The sequence below is a fragment of the Taudactylus pleione genome, unplaced genomic scaffold, assembly GCF_031769625.1.
Source record: "Taudactylus pleione unplaced genomic scaffold, aTauple2 ptg000699l, whole genome shotgun sequence".
Taxonomy (NCBI): domain Eukaryota; kingdom Metazoa; phylum Chordata; class Amphibia; order Anura; family Myobatrachidae; genus Taudactylus; species Taudactylus pleione.
This window is the reverse complement of record NW_028285101.1, coordinates 1,337,333-1,359,404: the sequence shown is the minus strand read 5'-3', so window position 1 is coordinate 1,359,404 and position 22,072 is coordinate 1,337,333. Positions and strand designations below refer to the sequence as shown.

General features: G+C 41.8%; 1 protein-coding gene across 9 annotated transcripts in view; it reads right to left on the bottom strand.

Moving 5' to 3' along the window:
• Positions 1–22,072, bottom strand: part of ZMIZ1 (zinc finger MIZ-type containing 1) — a 331,397-nt gene that overhangs the window by 213,597 nt on the left and 95,728 nt on the right. For all 9 annotated transcript variants that reach the window (XM_088456355.1, XM_088456361.1, XM_088456362.1 and 6 more), the window contains exon 3: positions 17,320–17,418. The gene's annotated coding sequence lies outside the window, so the exon portion shown is untranslated. The remainder of the gene's footprint in view (positions 1–17,319; positions 17,419–22,072) is intronic.

Here is a 22,072-nt window from a genome sequence, read left to right as displayed (position 1 = left end):
TGGGGATCATTGCGCTTTATAACCAATGCAGGGAAATGGCACTGATTATTGCATTGAATATATATATCTCGGATTTATTTTTTCCCCCAAGTATATAACAACTATATAATAGGGGTAAGATGCAATCAGGGAGATTGCTACAATTTCAGGGAGTCTCCCTGACATTTAGGAAGAGCTGGCAAGTAGGTTAAAATATGCAGGGAAATTTAGATTTTAGAGTGGGGGTGGTAGTGTAATAATAAATCTGCCTGCAGTGTAACATGGTTTGTCCAGGTACACAGTTACGTGCTCTATTTTGCTTTACTCCCACTTCAGGATCAGGCTCAAAGTGTGAACCTGTAAAACTAGCAGCGTTGGCATACAAGTCTGCCTGCAACATAATGGCTCAATCCACTTAGCAGTAAGTGCGTCTGTATGTCGCACTTACGGTACCTCCAGACTCATGGATTTTTGTATGCAGCCCCGTAGGGTGAGTGCAGGGTGAAATTGGTTCGCGAGGGGGGGGGCATGGATTTCGGTGGCTTTGCCGGTGTTTCTATGCCGTTGCAATGGCAACTCGTCCCCTTCGCGGTTAATTGGATTGAGCCCTATGTACAAACAATACTTGTATCATTCAACCTTGTTTTTAATTTTCAATAACTCTTTGATGTGAACACTTTGTCATTATATATAAAGTTTCAACTTGTCCACGCAACTTTCCTGAGATCTTATTGATCACTAGTTAAGTGCAACACTAGGTGGGAAGTAAACGGATGTTCACATTATGTGCACATAATTCCAAGAAAGGCAAGAAGAAGAAAAAAAGGGATTTCAGAAAACCCTGTAAAGGACCCCAAAGGCTTTGTTTTTATACGGGGATTAGTGCAGCTGCAATGGGGCCATCTGTAGGGGATGTGGCACACCAAGGTGGGGACAGGGGAGTGCAAGAGTGAGTCTGAGCAGTTTCAGCTTTCACTCTGTGAGCAATGGTACATTTCCAGCTAACAATTTCAGAACCAGACAGAAGTTAGTTGTAATGCAGTAGGAGGGCTTACACATGGCCCATGCAGAGGAGAGGGTGTACTGGGATATGATTTGTTACCCATTAGAATGAGAGAGCATCCTGTGCACTGCCAGATGGAGTTTTCTGGTGAACAAGAACATGCCACAATGCCCCTCAGCTGCCCCATTGTGTGGCACCTGCATTCTACACTGCTGCCCCCTTCAAGCACCCTCCCCTTCTCTCTAGAAAGTTCACAGACGTCTTTTAGAGAAAAAGCCAGCTGCAACCCTTTCACCCTCTTTTAAAAAGAGCCTGTCACCCCACTAACAACCCACTTTTAAAAAGACATGTCCAAAAAGTGCCTGCTATTGCAAGTTAAAACTTTTTGTTCTTGTCTGGAGCCAGTGTTGCCAGGCTGTTTAATAACAATAACCCTTCATGAAAAAGTTCCTAGCTGAGATCTGATGCTCATTTTAAGCACCAAATCAAATATATACCATCTTTAAATGTAAACTTCAGGAGAAAAAAAAAAAGGAAAATAGTGACAAAATAGTAGGCACAATTCTATACAAATCTCTCAGGTGTAACAAAAATATACATGTTCTTGCATATTGTTGTTGTGATTTTGCAATTTGACCTACTTACCCACCCATTAGTGTAGGTCTCCAACTTCCTGATAAGATTCTAAGGCCCAGGTTTATCAACGAGTGATACTCTTGTTATCACTCGTTACTAATCTTAAATGATGCTCCAACCAATGAGCTCCCAACTGTCATGTGTTTGAAAAATGACAGGAGCCAAATGGTTGGAGCACCATTTAAGATACAAGTAACGATAACAAAAAATATCACTCGTTGATAAATCTAAGCCTAAGCTCTATTAGATAGGGATGTTGTCGTAATTGCTGATACTATATATGCAACATTATTTTTAATTAGCGTATCATATACACAGTGTATGGAACCTATAAGTACAACATGATGGGCCCGATTCTTGGTCGCAGGCGGTGTCAATGCCGTATGCAGTTGGCTGACGTTTTAAGCTTGTGCCTGTATCCCGATTGCTAGCTTTGTCAGAACTAAGCTTTGTTTCATATTTCATCCACTGTGTGGCGCTGTTTTCTGTTATCAATGGGTATAATTACAGTGACTGCAACAAGGCAACATTGCAGCTCCCACTCACAACACAGAGAAAGTCAATAAGTCCGTCTGCGCAGAATAATGCAGTACATGTATTTTTACTGAACATACAGAAATAGAAAAATAATTACCTTCAATATAAGTATACTGTAGGTTATCTGATATTTTTAAGTACTTCATACTTAAGATATGTACACGCACATAACAACAACATACCAACATGTATGAAGACCACACAATGCATTATTTTAGTACATTTTGTTGCAGTGTACAGACTCCTAGACAATGCACCTGACAAACATTGTGAGCTCTTATTGCCCTGGCTGGCTGGCTGGCTTAGCCCCCAACAAAGAATACATTCCATCAGCCAGGAATGTACCTGACTAACAGATTCACACACCTGGCAGTAACCAGACACCATCTCTGTCTGACAATGTCCTGCCAGCTTTATATCTCCGCTTCCGTGTCACTTTACCAGCCTTTGGCTTGCTAGAATGTGAAACAACAATTAACATTATTTTGTAACTGTGTTTGAAAAGGTTAATGCACCTGAAATGGCAACTGTGGCTAAACCACTTTACATTTATAGAAACTTTTTTGTGTCAGAGCTGTTGTGACAAACTCAGTCCATATAGATCTGTAAAAACAAGGCTATGTAGAACAATGCTGCTACAAATTACAACCCCACGGGTAATATGCATTAACCCTTTGTTAGGCAAACGAAGTAACTGCATACATTGATGGAACCCCCCAATTAGACTATGCTTTTTTCCTTGGAAAAGGGTAAGTCTACATACAATGTACTACCTGTACATTCATGTGTTGTTATAATTTGCACAAGGCCATAGTAAGAAACCAGTTAAGTTGGCCCCAGTTACACTCTCCATGCACTTAGCATTAGGCACCTAGATGCCAGCTCTGGATTGGGCACTCTCTGTACTCTTCTGTACATATTTGCTGAGTGCTAATTGGCAGCGCAGGGTTGCACTGGAAACGTGTTCTCTCACCATGGTGGTACGATTCTTGTACTGCAAATTACATCCGTGGAGTCCTGGAACATTTACACACACAATTAGCTCTTGTATCAAACATACATTTATGTGTTTATGTGCCGGTGTTTATGTGTAAGTGTGCGACTGTGCCTTCTGGGTACAGAGCACTTCTCTTTATAGTACAGCAAGAGGCACAGGGTGTTAACACTTTGTTCCAGATATTATTTATTACAAGTTATTTCTATACTGCACAGATATTACGCAGTGCTTTATATAGAATAAGTTCACATCAGTCCCCAATGGAGCTTACAATCTACAGGGGGAAGATGCATCATGCAGTGTAAGAGTGGAGAATTGGACTAGTGTTGAATCTGCCCATAGCAACTATACCCATCATTATATAGAATGTACTTGATAAAGGTTACTGCAAAGCTAATTGATTGCTATGGGCAACGTCTACACTCTTTACACTGTTTGATACATCTCCCCCTTCTCTATCACATGGACACATACATGTTATTTTTATTTTTCAGAAGCCAATTTAGCTACCAGTGCGATTTTGGATTGCAGAGTACCTGGGGGAAATCCATGCGAAACATGTAGAGATAAATGTCACACTATCAAGGTCCTGGATGGAATCAAACACATGACCCCAGCGCTGTGAGGCAGCAATGCGAATAATAAATGCGCCATTTTTACTTTAGCACAGTCTGTACAATGACAGTAAGAAGCTTATTAGTTGGTATGGCCAACATCCTCCCCCTTAGGGGTATATTCATTATCACTTAATTTCTCCAAAAGCAGGTGAAAATTAAAATTTTCACCTGCTTTTGGAGAAATTAAGCTTTGGGGTCATTCATCAAAAAGGTAATGCAGGAGATATCACACTTTTCTCTCCCAATGTGGCCGGCTGTCCCCATACACTAGTATGGAGACAGAAACTTATCAAGCTGACTGCAGGAGCATATGCCATCTTCAGATGGCGTTTGAGTCCTGGGTTGCAAAGTGGGATTCTTTAGGATCCCTCCGCCGGACGCCGAGGCTTTGTGCAGCTGCGTGAACTCTAATTCACGCAGGCGCACTAGCACTGCCGAGTCAGACTCGGCAGTGCTAAGTTTCACTGCCCAGAAAGGAGCAGTGAAAGCCTTTAGGGACACAGCTGATTTTCAGATCAGCTGTCTCCGCGACGGAGCAATGATGAATTGCTCCGCTGCCTGGTAATTGCTCGGACCCCGGTAATTAACATAATGAATAGACCCCTTAGTGAGGTAAACAGCACTAGAGATGGAGGACATTTAAAGTGCTAACGGGTTTAAGTACAATAAATGCGGACATGAATACAAAACTAGCCATTTAGTAGGCAGGATCTCACGTATGAAGAAAAAGTTTGTTGCATGACAATAGGAATCTAATTCCCGAGGTAAAGAACCGTAAGATGCCGCAGAGCTGGCGGGGGGGATGGTGAAGAAAGGAGGCAGTTTTGAAAAGTGAAGCTTTGGAGTAAATGAAAACCTCGGTGAGCTGTAGAAGGTGGAGATGAATGTATTGTTTTAAAAGGAAAGAAAAAAAAAAAGTAAATGCCCGAAACGTGCTAACAACTAATTAAAGGGTTAATTGACACAAATCCAAACACTAGAGATTAGAGAAAGCAGGTACAAACGCATCCCACAATGGTTATGTACTGAGGAGTTCTAGCTGCCAGAATGCAGCGAGTTACCAAAAGTAAAAATAAGACACTTCATAGAACTGCTACACTATTTACATCCCATAAGAACATACACAGTGTACCCATTAGGGTTTGCTGTAGTAGTAGGTACTGCTGCTGTTCATTGGTAAAAGCAGAACGTGAAGATCATAAAGCAAAATGGACTTAAATACCCTCCAGAACAACCGGGTCACACCAAGTTAGCAAAATGTGGCATGACAAATCTGGGCTATTCTCCGAGTCACCAGTGACTGTTATTGTTTCACGTTTTATTAACTCATAGGCAAATTATACTGTATCAAATATAAACCCAACCTGGACATCTAACTGGCTCACAAAGAAGTCTCAAATCCAAGCACACCACAAAGCGCACACAGAAATGGTATATACACTGGGGATATGTCAGAGAATGCACCAATTCAAAACACAGGCTTGGACAGGGGGGTGTGTGACGTGACGGCAAGGGAGGCAGAACAGGAAACATCCTTAACCTAAGTCCCACAAAACAGACTCTTTGGACCCTTAAGAGTTGTAACCACTTTAACAAGCTCTGACTTTTTGCTGGCAAACCTATAACAGCCAGAAATAGTGACACACAGAGTAAGCTAGGAGTCTCTCCCCACCACCTCCCTCTCTTCTAGTAATTTATTAGCTGAGTTATGAGGGCGATATACATTACACATGCAGCCAACTTCCCCATGCCTTGCTTAAAAGAAAAATCTTTGAAATGAACGGTTTCCAGACTTGACATATTTCTACAAGGAGGGGGGCGCACACAGGAGAGGAGGGGGAGAAGCACAAAGGGGAAGTCACACAGACAGAACAGGATATGTCCCACAAATTCATTGCACAGCCCCTGCTCCCACCTCCCCCCATTAACCCATTAATACGCTCTACTCTAGCAAATGACAGTGACACTATTAAGCACAGACAAGAGGAGGATTAATAGCAGAACGCAGAACTTGCTATGCACAATACATTATATATACACACACACAGTATATATACACACATACATACAGACACACATATTTTCCCAAGTCTGGCACTACTCAAAACATATTTTCAGTCCCCTGTATGAAAAATATCCAATGCAGATATCCCATATGGAAAAGGCGGCACTCCCTGTATTAACAGGTATAGCTCTCAATACACAGTAACAAGTTACAGCCCCGGCATTTAAGCAGATGGTCAAACATTTTGTTAACGTTTCAGGGCTCCCATGCCCTTTTGTCAGGGACCACATGTGTGTGTGTATCATGTTATATATAGGAAGGACATAGCTGCCCCTATTGTTATGCACTTACAAGTAAGGTGAGTACATGATAAAGGATTTGACCACCATGATGTCACTTCCGGTAGCGGTCCTCGTGGTAAGCTATGATACACAGACCTATGGTATAAATAGTACCCATGACACACACACTGTTACCTTGTTGTTTGCTATGGTTGGTGGTTTGTGCGGTCAGTCCTGAAAAAGGCTTGGCTGAAGCTGAAACGTCAAAAAAAAAAAAAAATATATATACATATATATATATATATATATATATATATATATATATACACACACACATATATATATATATTTAATAAAAAAGTTGTAATCGTTTCGGATACAACCTAAGAAGTCTGGTGAGTGCTCTCCTATACATCTACTAGTATGTGTATATATATTATATTATATTATATTATAATATATATATATATATATATATATATATACACAGTCCAATAGTCTGGCACTCACTTGCTTCTTGGCAACTGCCTGGGTGCTCCCGCAAATATGAATACAAACAGCTAGTTCAGCACTTACATAAGCGCATAAACAAACGGGTCACTCCAAGTCTTGTAAAGTAGAAAAAAAATGTATGCAATCCGCATTATGCGGATTGCATAAAAATTTTTTATACTTTACAAGACTTGGAGTGACCCGTTTGTTTATTCGCTTATGTAAGTGCTGAACTAGCTGTTTTAATATAAATATATACATATACACATATATACACACACACACACACACACACACACACATGCCTTTCAAATTCATTATCCAGGGCTATTTTTCTGGGTTGGAGCTATAGATATATATATATATATATATATATATATATATATTATTTAGAAAAGAAGGCACTCAAAATGGCATTTAAAATAAAACTTAACTCATGGAAAATACATTTTGGCCCAGGACATTACGTCAGAGTTAATGAGAGGGTAAGGAATGGAGTTCCCACTGAAAAATAGCACTGCTGTTCTCATGTCCAATTGCATTTTTAATTGTGCTGCGTTATTTACCTTGCTGTTGGCTTCCTGATACATGTGATAAATGTAAATAATGGAACAATCTATGGGCCTGATTCAGAGCCGCTCGTAAGCGGACGCTCGTTCGCTCCAAGCGATGTTCGCACAACTGCGCATGCGTATGGGTCGTAATGCGTATGCGCCAACCAGTCAGTGCGGTCGGAAATCGAGCACTCGCAAAATAGCGAGTGCATGCTAATTTGAGTGACAGGATGAGGCGTTTGTGGGTGGTAACAGGGGAAGGTGCTTGAAACCGGGGAGTGGTGATCCGAACGCAGGCGTGCCAAACGGTCAAAACGGGCATTTTAAGGGTGTGCATAATTAACAAAGCAGCGTCATCGGCCACGTCACTTGGTTGTTTCTTAGCCTGAACTGTTCGCATGATTGCAGTAGGAAAATCCTACCACAAGCACTGCGAGCAGTTCAGACGCCTTTCGATGTACTCGATTAATCTAATAAATAGCGGAGATGACGTAGGATGCGAGCGGCCAGGGGGCGTCTATACAAAATAGCGAGCGCATGTATCGTTCGCTCGCTCAGACATAGAGGCGTCAACAGACCGCAAAGAGCGAGCGCTCAATTTAAATAGCCGGCCCCTTTTTCTGAACGAGCGAGCGCAAATAGCGTTCAGCTCTGAATCACGCCCTATGTTCAGTGAAACACCTATCAAACATCTTTGATATGTAACACTGTTATTATGTATTCCAACACTTTTCCAATGCATAAAAACACACGTGGGTAGGACATCTTAAAGAGTCATCCTCGTAACATATACATATTATTTAGATCAATTAATATATATATATATATATATATATATAAAAACACACATAAATAATTGCATATAACATTATGTACAAACAAGTATGTTAGGCATTACCAGAATTGGTGATCACACAAGATTGTGCTGTATATCCCAGTCCCTGTTCTAGATAAGAACCCAATCGCCATTACATGTAAACAGTGCAACCGACCTAATCACAAACATTAGTCACATTCCTATGGGGCTTTCCTCCGTAACCCTAGGCAAAGGATAACATTAATTTACTTAGAGTCATAAGGAGACTGTGAATTAACCTGGATGCAGGTCAAAGCTATTTGTACGTTTCAGATCTAGAACACACTGCAGCCCTATGCAAAGGGTTATAATATGACAGATATTGGAAGTTGCTTTTTGGGATGCTAATCAAACAATGCATAATCCTAAATATACTCCTTAGATAGGGTTTCAAAGAGTAGATCTGTTGTGTTGACATTGTAACCGACAGCAAGGGGTGTCAATTTAATTTTATTTTTGACATTTTTTTTGCATCAGAAATGAATGAACATCTGGGAAAGCCAATCTGCCTTCTGGTGTCTAGAGCAGAATATGGCAGTGGGAGGTTATGCTCACTATATTGCAGAGCTCTACCAGATAAGGTGATACAGTGGTCTCTGGGGTTGATTCAGAGATGTGCACAAACTCAATGTGCAATTGCAATACAGGTCTGCGATCCCACCTGCAGTGCGGCAGTAGACTGTCAGTGATTGACAGTCTGCTGCCGTTTTTGGGAAGGAAGGGGGCAGCGACGGCCTCAGTTTCCCCAAATTGAGGTGTGTCCCCGCCGTTGGGGGGAAGGGAAGAGGCCAGGATCTCTTTCGGCTGAAGGAGATTTCCTGACCACTTATGTGTATCTGCATCGGTCGGCTGGAGTGATCCTATGGTCACTCAGTCAGTCGAGGTTCCAGCAGATGATCTGACGCTGCGTCCATGGATGCATATCAGATCAGTAATGCATGCGGGATGCATTAGGCGTGATGCCTCCTGCTGCATTACAATAATAATCCTATCGCAGCTGCTACAGCATCTCCGTCTGAGGCTGAAACACCCCCTCTATTCCTGCTGCTCCCTTCGTGATCTACAAACCAGAAATAAGAGGCTGCCAGCACTGAAGCCCAGTATGGAGCAAGAGGGGGTTATTTATCCTTTAATCTTAGAATGTACATGAAGCATGCTAGTGAGGAGGCCATCTCTTTATCAAACCTGCTGCTGAAAACTGTATGACACATAAGATACCCAAAAGGTGGCCACACATGCCAATAAGCCAATCTGGGCCCCGAACAGTTGGGACCATTAGTCAAGCAATGATTGCATACACAGCCAGCTGAATTTACCATTAGTCCTGACAGACAAATGAAAGTTCCAGAGAATAGGTTGATTGAGATGGGTGTTCTTTTTGCAGGCATATACACTGGGACTTGAAGTCAAATGGACTGAAGACATTTGATTAGCTGGTGGCCACCTTTGCTCTATGTATGGGCACTTTAACTCTCAAGTGCTCTATTGAATAAGTTCCTCTTATTATGTGAGCACTCTGTACCTTAACTTTTTTTTTTAAAAACCTACAACATTCTAGCTTACAATGCCCATCACCAAGGGTTTTATGCCAGAAACTAGCAATAGGTAGAGTGACGGCATACAGATGCCCGGCAGCACATAACGGCAGCAGCAAGCGGATCAATCGTTGGTTAGAGCTCAGAATTTATTATAAAGCCGGCTGACCAGCAGAAGATGGGGCCCCCTGTAATGTTGTTGCTAAAGCTGGGCTCGTCACTGAATTCCTGCAAGACTGTAGAAATAGATTAGAGGAAGACTGAAAAGGGCTTACAGGTCTGGTTTCCATGTTACATTTGTCTAGCATACATATTAAAAGATGAAGGTTTAATAGGACTCATTATTGTATTGAGCTCCTATAAAAAAGATATTTCAGCATGCACTTTCCCATCATTGTGTCTGTCTCGTGATCTTCTCCATATGAAGCCTCCCCAATCTCAAGGTACCGTGATATAACAGCAGTTTGAAAGAAGACATTTCACAGGGGTCAAGGCCATTTAGGGCTGGATCAAAAAGTAGACAGACAGCAGACAAAGTGGAGAGATAGTCCCAGAGAATGTTCTCCCCTGCTTGCACAAAGCTACGTCTACCGTGTACTTCGCCTTGCAGTTAGTACAGTTACGTATTGAGGTTGCAGTGCCTTTAAAGCCAGCACAATGCTTCAATTGAGGCTTTCAAAGATTGGGTAACGCTTAAGTAGTTTAGGGCAGAGCTGGCGAAGATCACTTCCTCAGGCAGATATGCCTTCCTGAGGACAAAACTGAAAACCACGGCTTAAAGCAACACGTCACAGGCCTTGAGTGATGGGGCTTGTTTTATGCACCTCATGTTAGTCCAATAATAAAGGTATCACTCTGCTTATTCCTGCCATCACATTTGGATAATGCAATAAGAGACTAAAAAGGCCCTGACTGGTTCTGGAATTAACATTTATCCAAGACTTCATATCCCTTAAACCTTTCCAAGAGATCCAGAGCAGAACGTGACAGGAATGTAATGCTTGGCGGGACATGAGTGATGAATACAGCATTATACCAGGTGACACTATGCAGGCTGTAGGATAGCTTACAGAAATAAAATATAGTGCTGATACAGACCTGCAGTGATACATCCCTCACTGCATTTCCATGACACATCCAAGAGATTTCTGGCCAATCTATAATGACAACAGGTCCGGATGATAAAATATTATATATATTTATTTATATATATATATATATATATATATATATATATATATATAATATATATGTCCCAAATAACTGCTGTTGGTTGAAATGTGGATGTATGACGGGATGTATATTACAGCAGGAGTCTAGAGGTTCCACCACCTCCTTTATTCAAAAGGTGAAGAGTTAAAGTTTAAATTGGTATTATGGGTTAAATCCCCCAGCCCCCATTTCCATGTGCCAGCAGCTCCTCGATTGATTTCATTCCTGTGCATTGATCCTGGCTGCATTTGCATGCTGAACAAGTGCTACATACACAGACAAGGCTGCATGAGAACAAAATACCAATAAAAAACAAAACCGTAAGGATAACACAATAATAATTGTCTGCAGGAGAGGCCATTACAAGGGAATGTGCAACACTTCATGAATACCAATTGCTGAGGTGGGGGTAGCATTATTAAATGCCCTTAACCTGGACAAAATTCTCATATGCTCTGCACTTAACCGGGGAGATCATATCCATTGTCATAAAATTTCTCATAGAATTAATACATCTCAAACACCTTTAAAATGATTTTCAGTTACCTTTTACCCAATGTGAGCTGAAAGCGAAGACCACCATACACACATCTGGTAATGTCACTACTGATAAAAGGCCATAAGCATGGAATGGAGAAATGTGGTCAGTGTAATAATAACAAACAACCTGTGCTTGATTCCCAGAGGAGTCTTTTACAAGACTCCTCCAATATACCTTGCAGGGACAGCGGTTAACTTGTAGGGACAGATGTAACTTGCAGGGATTGCGATTATTGCAACCGCTTTCCCTGAGATTTAACTTTAGTACATAGAGGGGACAATCATGTAAAAAACGAATATCCTCGCTGTGATGTACACTGGAAAAAAAACAAAAACCAGATTCTTTGTACATAGGCCCCTTTAAACATTTGTGTCACAACACTTAAGCTGGGTACACACATATACAATCTTCGACCCGATCACGTGATATCGGATCGACGATTGTATAGGTGTGTATGGAGGACCATTGTAGGAACGTTAGCCAATAAACGGCTTATAACGCTCATCAACGGCCGGGATCAGGAGATCGCATCTTATGTGCAGTTTTAGATTTATCGTCCCGATTCCATAGAAGCACAAACACACTTATCTATTTCCAGCACACAGTGTGTACGGGGCTCGCAGGCTACTGGAGGTCAAACTGGGTGCACACTGCTTGGCCAATCGGGAGTGTTTAACGCAATCAGCTGGGGATCGCAGAGGTGTGTTTTCAGATGTAGATTAAGATACAGAATTTGCCTGATGAATTATAAACAAATGCTGACAACATTAACTCCCTAAAAAAATAAAAGTCAAAGCTTTATAAGTATATCTGCAGTGACTGGTATATGGTCACGTGGAGAGAGAACAAGCCAAAATGTTCTGCTCTTCTCAAGGCTAGAAAAATCGTCTGATTGGTTCTCCCTTTTTAAAGGAGTAAATACAGAGTAATATTGTTGAGATGTGACTACATCTACATATGTTATAAATTTAAATGATAGGCAAAACAAAACATGCCAGTTCCAAGGTCTCTGGGAAATTTAGGTTTTGCCTTATTTTAAGATCCGAATCTGGACGGGAGTACAGAGAGCCAAATCTGTGCAGCGCATCTTCAAGTTTGAATCAAAGTGGTAGGACCATGGGTTTAATTCCGACATGAGTAGACTTTGGGGTCTATTTATTAAGCCTTGGATGGAGATCAAGTGAACAGAGATAAAGTACCAGCCTACCAGATCCTAACTGACATTTTTCAAACACAACCGGTGACATGGCAGTTAGGAGCTAATTGGTTGGTACCTTATCTCCGTTCACTTTATCTCAATCCAAGGCTTAGTAAATAGACCCCTTTGTATGTTGTCCCCATGTTTGCATGGGTTTCATCTGGGTGCACCAGTTTCCCCACACCCCAAACACAATTCTAGGTTAACAGGATGCCCAAAAATTTGAAATAAACCTCAACCTGTTTGTGTTAAAGAAGACTGTAAATACACTGTAACGGGGCAGGGACTGACTAAGGGGCAAATTCAATTACTCATGAGCTGTGCATTTAGAAATCAGCTAGTTGGCGGTAACGCACAAAGCTGCCGAAACTCTATCCGGAAACACTCGGCCTTAATTTAATCTGCCCCTAAATATTCAGTTCAAGTGGCTGCATGTTATGTGGTGCGGTATAGATAATAACCCCAAAATCGCTGATGGGCATCAGGCTACGGATATTCAGATATAACAGATGGTCAAGAGTTTGATTGTTGTGTTAATCAAACAATTCTAAACTTGGGATCATTTAAAAGTTAATAAAAAAAATGGACACAAAGATCTGCATCGATGATGTTTAACATGTTAAATCAGTTGGATTTGTAGTCCAATGTATGGATCCAAAGGACGCTAACCTTAAATAGTGGGATTAGCATTAAATGATTTAAAAGACAGCATGATAATGGACTAAAGCATAAAGCTGCGTTTATTGTGAATGTAGCATGCATGGAACTTTAGGGGAAAAATGTAATAATTTTTGGCCTATAATAATAATAACACTAATAAGCATAAAACGTGTTCTATAAGATTGGCTCCAATGTTTTTGTGCACACACAGAAGCCAGGACGATCATATGTATAATTGCTATCAGTAATCTCTGTACGTTTCCCTTCCTTACAAAGCATATGCCCCGAGTTCTGTACACAAACACACGTACACAGCGAGCAGCAGAAAAACAGAATGTTCCCGTTAGGGGAATGTACTTATGACAGAATTATTTTCCTGAGGAAAGAACACGCTGTCACAGCCCTTGCCAGTCGCAGACAGCCAGCGACTAGAGCTGCACCCCTGGGCTCCTGCACCATGATTTTTTAGGGTGGATAAACAAATAGGGCAGGAGCTCGAAAGGCATTTTAACATGTTTGTTGCCATTGCAGCGATGACTAAGGAGAGGAGTATAGCAATAATTTTTGAGCCAGTAAGAATTTATCGAGTTCTTAGTTGTATAACCAAAACAAAAAAGAACCACATTACTAGAAAAGTCAGACTTGTGATTTCCAAATAGTAGATATGCTGGGTACACATTCTAGTGAACCAGCGGGTGCCCAGCCACCGTGCCGAGCGCCCGATTTGGTAAGCTATACACAGTTACCAATCAGCATCTCGATATATCTAGCCAGACATCACACCTGGACGGGCATTTAAATGTGCCTGTCCAGTTGTGATGTCAATGTTGTCGGTTCCTGAGGCCAATGTACTTCGACGGGTTGCCCATACACACAGCCAGATATACCGATGTATCTAGATGATATATCGGCTGTGCTGTAGGGCCGACCTGACATGTCTGTGAATGATGTCGTTCATAGACATATCGGGGGTACACACCCGCCGATGTACTAGCAATATATATAGTTCGTTGTCAGAGCGAACAATATATTGACAAGTGTGTACCCAGCTTAAGACCCAGAGGAGCCCTGGATAGCACTTACTAACCTCTATTACATTTACCAGCTTCTACTGTGCTTTATGCCTAATCATTCAAACAACTTATATTCCCATAATGTTGGCTCCAGTTTCAGTTCATATTTATGAATGTAACACAGCAAGATGTCCATTAGCAGATCATGCACTGTTCTTTAGGGTGTGCAAACAGGGAAGTCTAGAGATTGTGTCCCGCACATTCCATGGTCGTGTCTACCCCTATTTTCATGTCATCAACCCCCACTCATCATCATACCATCCCACAAATCTCACCTCTTATCATGTCATGTCCCACCTAATCTCCCCCATATATCTTCCCTCATTAATCCGTACAAGCTCCTCACCTCACTTAACTAAGACCATATTATTCTGCACAGAATTTCCCCAACTCATTCTGTATAATATAGAAGTGTCCCGGTTCATATTATGCAAAGGAGTAATACCCCTCCCCCTCTCCAGGACGGTGGCTATTAATATAGCACGTGTACAACTCAATGTACATGGGTTCACTTGTTAGCTGCAATAGCTACAATCTTATTTGATCTTCACGCAAGCTCTGTGTATAAGGTAAATAGACCTGAAACCATCCATCTATTAAGTGGAGACACATAAACCTCTCACTTGGTTTGAACCTTCTCAATAACCCTACACTTTGCAAAGTACAGTACATAGACACCTTACACAAAAATCATGTTTGTAGCCATAACTCATTTATACATGCACAAATGGGCTAAGCCAGGAGCAATGTACTTGTGCGAAACTATTTCATTTACAATTCTTATATGAAAACTGTTACACCAAATTTAAAGTTAGGTTCTGATGTTTGCAACAGAATAATTATGTTTCCATGTATGTGAACATGCTTATAGTATATTATAGATTATCACCATTATACAGCTCCTACATCAAGGCCTGTTTTAGTGCCCATCATACTACTCTTCACACTGAAAAAAAGTTGGAGTAATTTTTGGAAACCTCTACAAAATGATAAAAAATAAAATATTGGAGGCCAGATAGGGGCTGACACTAGATAAAAGATTATGAGTAAAGGCCATTTATGGGCTTTTAAGGGACAACGTCTAAGCAGGACACATGTATGAGTTTGTCATGTAAATGTTATCAGTATTACGCAACATGCAGAAAGGAGGCAGAAGACTTTATGTCTATACTTCATTTCATTCATCAAAGCCTGTGAAAGGTAAACCCTGGCAAACATTGTTTCTTATTTTCATATTGGGATATCTCCTAACAACACTTTATATGGAATGTCTACCGTTGAAAATCCATTAATTTATTGTAAGTAACTACCACCTTCCCTCATATAGTGGGTTTGGGTTCTCCAAGAGAAACAATTAATCATACTAAAACCATAAAACAAACTCTTGTATATCACTTTGCGAGAATGACCCTAGAGCACTTCCTAAAAAGAAAAACTATTCATAAGCTCTTTAGTAGCATACACCATCATGCACTATACCAGTGCTAGCCAAGACTCGGCCCTAGGCCCTCTGAGCCTTCACCTTTGGCCCCAAACCTCTTCCTGTTTTACGGTAACACTTGTTTGTTATGGTTTGTACCTCTTGCTTTAAAGTGCCTCCTCATATGTGTACTTTAGAGTAATAATTAAGTGTTTTTAACTTCTTAATAAGATAAAAGGTAATGTATGGCCCATTGAACATGTGATCAGGGTGGTCACATCATTTAGTGATCAAATATCAATTCATAAAAAAACAAGGTGTTCTAAAAGGGTCATATACGGTAAGTAAAACGACTAAAGATCTCCAGTGTAGCTTAGCCCTAAGAGAAATGGCAGCAGTAGGGATCCTCGGATAATGCTGCCGACAAACAATAGCATGTATTATTGGAGAGCGCACAGTTACAGTTATGGTATTATTATTATACAACGATTTATGATCACCTTCCCGTCACTCTACAAAAACAGATGCTACTCTCCAAAGTCAGGCAACACAAGTAGCTTCCTCCTCTAAAGCTTTTGGCACCAAGTAATTCCAACTCTTTCGAGGAGCAGTAGTAGCACTCCGCACGATTATATCCTTTCAAAGCTAATAACAGGGCACAGAAGCAGGTATGGCACGGTGGCACAGAACTAAAGGCATACAAAGTAAGGCAAGATTATACAGCTGCCAATGTATTGCAAAAACAAGAAGGGAGCAGGAATTCCTTCTGTATAGTCACACCAGAAAAAAAAAGAATAATTGCACAGTACTAAGTTCTGGGATGGGTTGATCACTTGCTGCTCGCTGCTGTAAGAAGGTAAAAACTGAAGTTTAATCATTTAAATACAGGCTCAAATTATTCCAAAGGATGAGCACACGCTAATAGGAACACATACAGGGGTGTCCAAATCTGGATATAGGTTTCTCGTGGAATGAGAGACACTTCCGGGAATTAAACTATGCTTGTCATCCTAAAACGACACGGCTTGTATACTTCCTCCCACAAACTGTGGCCAACTAGACTTTGATCAATGAGTGAGCACAATAAAAAGCTTCTATTTAGCATCTATTTAAAGAAGACATTTTCTATCTTATCCACGTTTGAAAACAGCAAATCACATGATTTATTCAACAATATTTTTACTACATGTGTGGTCAACAGAGCGACAATTACTTGTAAACAACGGACATAGGCGGTAATGTTTAAATCTGACAAAAATTAAACCGATCACAAATAAATTAAAAAAAAGGAACTTTGTTTCTGCTGCTCTAGAACGACCTAAATGAAAAATCTGTAAACAAATCGCTAGTTTGAAAGTGGTGCTGAAAATGTGCAAACAGTCACCTGTGTGGCTGACGGGTACTGGGGGTTATTTACCTGCATTGCTCAAAGGTGCAAGTATGCACTAAAACCATAGGAATCAGAGCTTTGTTGTGTTTGTCAATCTTCTAATAGACACATATTAATTGGTTGCCATTGGTAACTGCACATTTGTAACGCTGAGCAACGTTAATAAATTACCCCTTCTTTTTAACAATTCTCTACAGAAGGCACCTATCATCAAGGCAAGAGATAAAATTATGCTTTTGGGCAAGATATCGATTTACTATTTATTGCCTAAAACCTGTGTTATTAACTGCAGCTGTGTGACAAGCGCTATAAAAGCAATATCATGGTGCTTACCGTCCTTCGGTCTCAGATGGTTATATCTGGGTATCCAACCTGCCCTACATGGGTGACTTATGAAGTCTTGGAACCTGAAGATCAGAAACGCAGTTTGTCCTAAAAAGAGAGGTTAATCACAACATTTAATGTCTCTTCATGTAGACAGAGCATTCACAATTGTATTATGACTTTTACTAACTAGGCTAACATACAATACAGGAAACTTTTACCTGGTACACTAAAGGATCACAGTCCCGTTTGGACATTTAGGTGTCTATTTTCTAAGCAGTGTTAGGAGACAGAATGAAAAGTGAAAAGAAAGTGATAAGGTGCCAGCCAATCAGCTCCCAACAGTCATCTCACAGGCTGTGTTTGAAAAATGACAGTTGGGAGCTGATTGACTGGCACCTTATCACTTTGTTATCATTTTTCACTCGGTCTCCTAACACTGCTTCGTAAATAGACCCCATAATGTGTAAGGCTGGTTTTACATACACGCTGGTTACACGGCCAAGTAGGGCGCAACATAGAGGAGGGTGCCCTGGCTCGGCCGCACCAGCGTCCCAACGGCCTCAGCTGCGTCACTGTGACACAGCTGCCTGCACAGCAGCGCTCGGGAGGGCGCCGTTGCCCATTGCTGCCAGAACAGTCCCCCGCCGCCAGTCCTCTACTGCCGCTGTTCAGGATAGGAGCCGGCAGCTAAGTGTGAGGGGCTGTGATGGATGGGTTGTGCTGTGATGGAGGGGGCTGTGATGACAGGGATGAGAGGGGCTGTGATGTGATGGGGGGTTGAGAGGGGCTGTGATGACAGGGATGAGAGGGCCTGTGATGAGGAGGGATGAGAGGGCCTGTGATGAGAGGGCTGAGGGGGGCTGTGATGATGGGGTTGAGTGGGGATGAGAGGGGCTGTGATGAGGAGGGATTAGAGGAACCGTGATGAGGAGAGCTTTGATGATGGGATGAGAGGGGCTGTGATCAGGGGGGCTGAGCTGTGAGGGGCTCCATGAATGAGTGAGCTGAGATGGAGGTCTACTAAAGAGCAGGGATGAGAGGTGCTTGATGAGAGTGGCTGTGATGAGGAGGGATGAGAGGGGCTTGATGAGAGGGGCTGTTATGAGGAGGGACCGAGATGAGGGGAATGAGAGGGGCTGTGATGAGGGGGATGAGAGGGACTGTGATGAGGGGGATGAGAGGGACCGTGTTGAGGGGAATGAGAGGGGCTATGATGAGGGGGATGAGAAGGGCTGTGATGAGGGGGATGAGAGGGACTGTGATGAGGGGGATGAGAGGGACCGTGATGAGGGGAATGAGAGGGGCTATGATGAGGGGGATGAGAGGGGCTGTGATGAGGGGGATGAGAGGGACTGTGATGAGGGGGATGAGAGGGACTGTGATGAGGGGGATGAGAGGGACTGTGATGAGGGGGAGGAGAGGGACCGTGATGAGGGGGAGGAGAGGGACCGTGATGAGGGGGAGGAGAGGGATCGTGATGAGGATAGCTTTAATGAGGGGGATGAGAGGGGCTGTGATGAGGGGGACTGAGCTGTGAGGGGCTCCATGAAGGAGTGAGCTGAGATTGAGGTCTACTAAAGGGCGCCAAAATCTACATCCGCTTACCAAAACAAAATTGGCTCGGACCATCCCTGATAAACCCGCACTTTATTAAATATACCCTTTATAATGTTTTACAAATAAGCTGATGTGAAAAAGCTTTATTTAAATTTTGTTTACATTTTTTTAATTAGGACAGCGTTATGCATGTAATAAAATTGTAGCATCCAAAACAGCTCCTAAAACCAATTGTTGCAGCATTTTTTTTTCTTTAAAACAATGTTATGTTATATGGAATACAATAATTTACATCTCAAGCCGAATCAATCTCTAATAAGGCCACATTCTATCTAGGGAAGCGGAGCAGTTTTGGATATGTGGAGACCAGCTAATAAGTGGAAACAGAAGTGGCTACAGAGAAGTGGCAGCAATGACTATGCTGGTAACAAATACAGCCAAATTCCCTACCCCAGCCCAGCATCTGTCATTTATTTCCAGCAACTCAAATATTACCTAGAACAACAAATATAATATAGAGGAAAGGGGAGTTAAGGACATGAAAAGGTGGCCAGTGATTACAGAACAATGGAAAGGAGCGAGTGGAGAATCATGGCCCCAGGAAAGTGGGAGATACCACAAGTAGGAAGTTGAAAGAAGGGAACATAGCCAAGTGGAATAATGCATTGGACCAGTGAATATGAATAAACCACTGTGAGTCATATCACAGAGCACACACTGACGTGAGAGGAGGTAAGATAAAAGGGCCGTGCCATGTACTGTGCATTCCCTCCTGCTTAGGTTTCAGAATGACTTTCTGTGTTTTGATTGATAGGGAGAAAACTGCACAAGACAGCTAAATTATTGGAGAGAGGAAAAAAGGATTTATGAATTTGTACACCATTGCGTGACCTGATCAATGGAACAGCCCTGACTGAAGAAACTTCAAGATGAGCTACAAGAAATTAACACAGCAGAGCCGTGATGGGATCCGGGGAGGACACGCTGTGATAACCAGTTCATGCATTGATCAGCTTGTACAGGCTTTAGAGCATTTTCTGTTGCCAGTGTCTACGCTCTTTTATAAGTTAGATGCTAGCCAAAAAATTAATGCGCTGTAATTGCAGTAAAGTAAATATCATAAAGCAGAATAGTTGACAGGTGTTTGTCAAGTCAGCACACTCCCTGTATCCCTACCTAGGCAAGGCCTTGGCTATAACAGGAAGGTCATGATAATACCAGTGCAGAGCAGCTCTTGGCTGCGTAACGGTGCCAAGAGACACACGGCTGTCCCCTTTTGGTCCTGTGGAGTAGTTGTCAGCTGCTTTCCGCAGCTGTCAGAACACAGAGATCCTAACAACAATCTTACCACTACTTTTTTTTTTTTTTATTAAACAAGTCAATTTCTGGATTTACATATACCCTATGTGTTACTTGATGCCAGGTAAGATAGTCTCTCTGCCAGCTACTATTGAACTGTATGGGTAAGGAACGCCCTTCTCTCTGTACACACAGCTCAGAGCTAGTGTTGCCTGCCTAAACTGGACTTGAGGCTACTGTAACCAATAGGGCAGAAGCAGGAATAAGAGCCCAGTATATTCTGCCACAAAAGGTGACAAGCCTACACACCCAGCATGGCAAGTTTGTAGCAGCACTGTGCTTCAACAGGGGAAATCCCAGGGTAGGGAGCCCCATTAGAGTATGTGGCAGGCAGGTAAGACAGGCAGGACTTTGAACAAAGTCAAGTTGAGGAAAATGAACAGTGACGATCATTATTTGTGAAATCATAAGAACACAGTATACATAAGCCACCTGACTAAAACAATACATATAAATGGCTGAAGTACTCCACTTGTGACATGCACATAGAATTGCTAATGCTCAAAATATAAAATGACACAAAAAAGCAAGATAGAAGGAGTTTGTGTGCATGATATGATCATGCTTTATACGTACACCAGTACTACACCTGTATTTGCACGGTTGCACCTGAAAAACCACACACATACTGTAAAGCCGGCCACACACACTAGACCAACTTTCATCCAACTAGTTGATTGGTTGGAATGAAAATCTGGTAACGTATGGGAGTAAATGATGATCAGCAATTTGCTACTAAATGCCAGAAAACAGATGAAAATGGTCATCAGACAAGTTTGTTAAATGTTTAATCTAAACAATTTGTTCAAGTTGTTGTCCATTTTCCGGCGTTTGGGAACAAATTGACGATTGTCATTTGCTTTCATCCCTTACCAGATTTTCATTCCAACCAATCAACTAATTGGATGGTTGGGTGTAAGTTGGTCTAGTGTGTGGCCAGCTTAAACCAGTGGTTTCCAAACTCGGTCCTCAAGACACCCTAACAGTCAAGGTTGTCAGGATATCCATGCTTGAGCACAGCTGGCTTAATTAGTACCTCAGTCAATTTAAATTAAACAACTACGCTCAAGCATGGATATCCTTTGCACCTGGACTGTTGCGGCGACCTTGAGGACCAAGTTTGGGAAGCACTGCAAGTGTATAAATCCTGTGGAGACATATTTTATACATATAACACGATCCCATAAGATCATTAAAATGATCACATATAGGCCTAATAGGTCAGACAATGTGCTAGAGGATCCAGAAAGCACTTTTAATATCCAAATCTAGCTCAATAGTTTTATCTTGATCACAATATGACAACTAAAAAAACCACAATAACCGCTGTCTGTCTATCTAAGCATAATATAGTGTGAGAGTATTAAATAAATAGCGAAACTGACTATGGTGGCAAGTAGTACTTCCCCGGCTTGAAGCTGACAAGGATAATAAGGGGGAGGGTGCTGATTTGGATCCAGCTGTTGCCTTCACTTCTGATTAAGTCAAATATGTTTCATGTGTCAATGGCAGCACACGGGTTAAAGGAAGAGGTGGGTGACAGGAGAGTGATCTGACACTGAAAAGAATTAGGCTCAAAGCTGTGATCCGGGAGCAGTGAAATTAAAAGGAACGACCCGTAATCTATCACTCCTGACATCTGTTAACTCCAGCGGGGTGGGCGCCAATCAATACTGGCTGACAGCCAATGCAGAGGAGCTGGCAGCGGGTAACAGAACAAGGGGACAGAATATAAAATTCATATTCAAGTCAAAAAGTGTCTGGTGCGCCATCAACACGAAGGAACAAAAACAGCCAAAATGATGAATGAAAATGACAAAATCATGACTATATTGTATGAGTA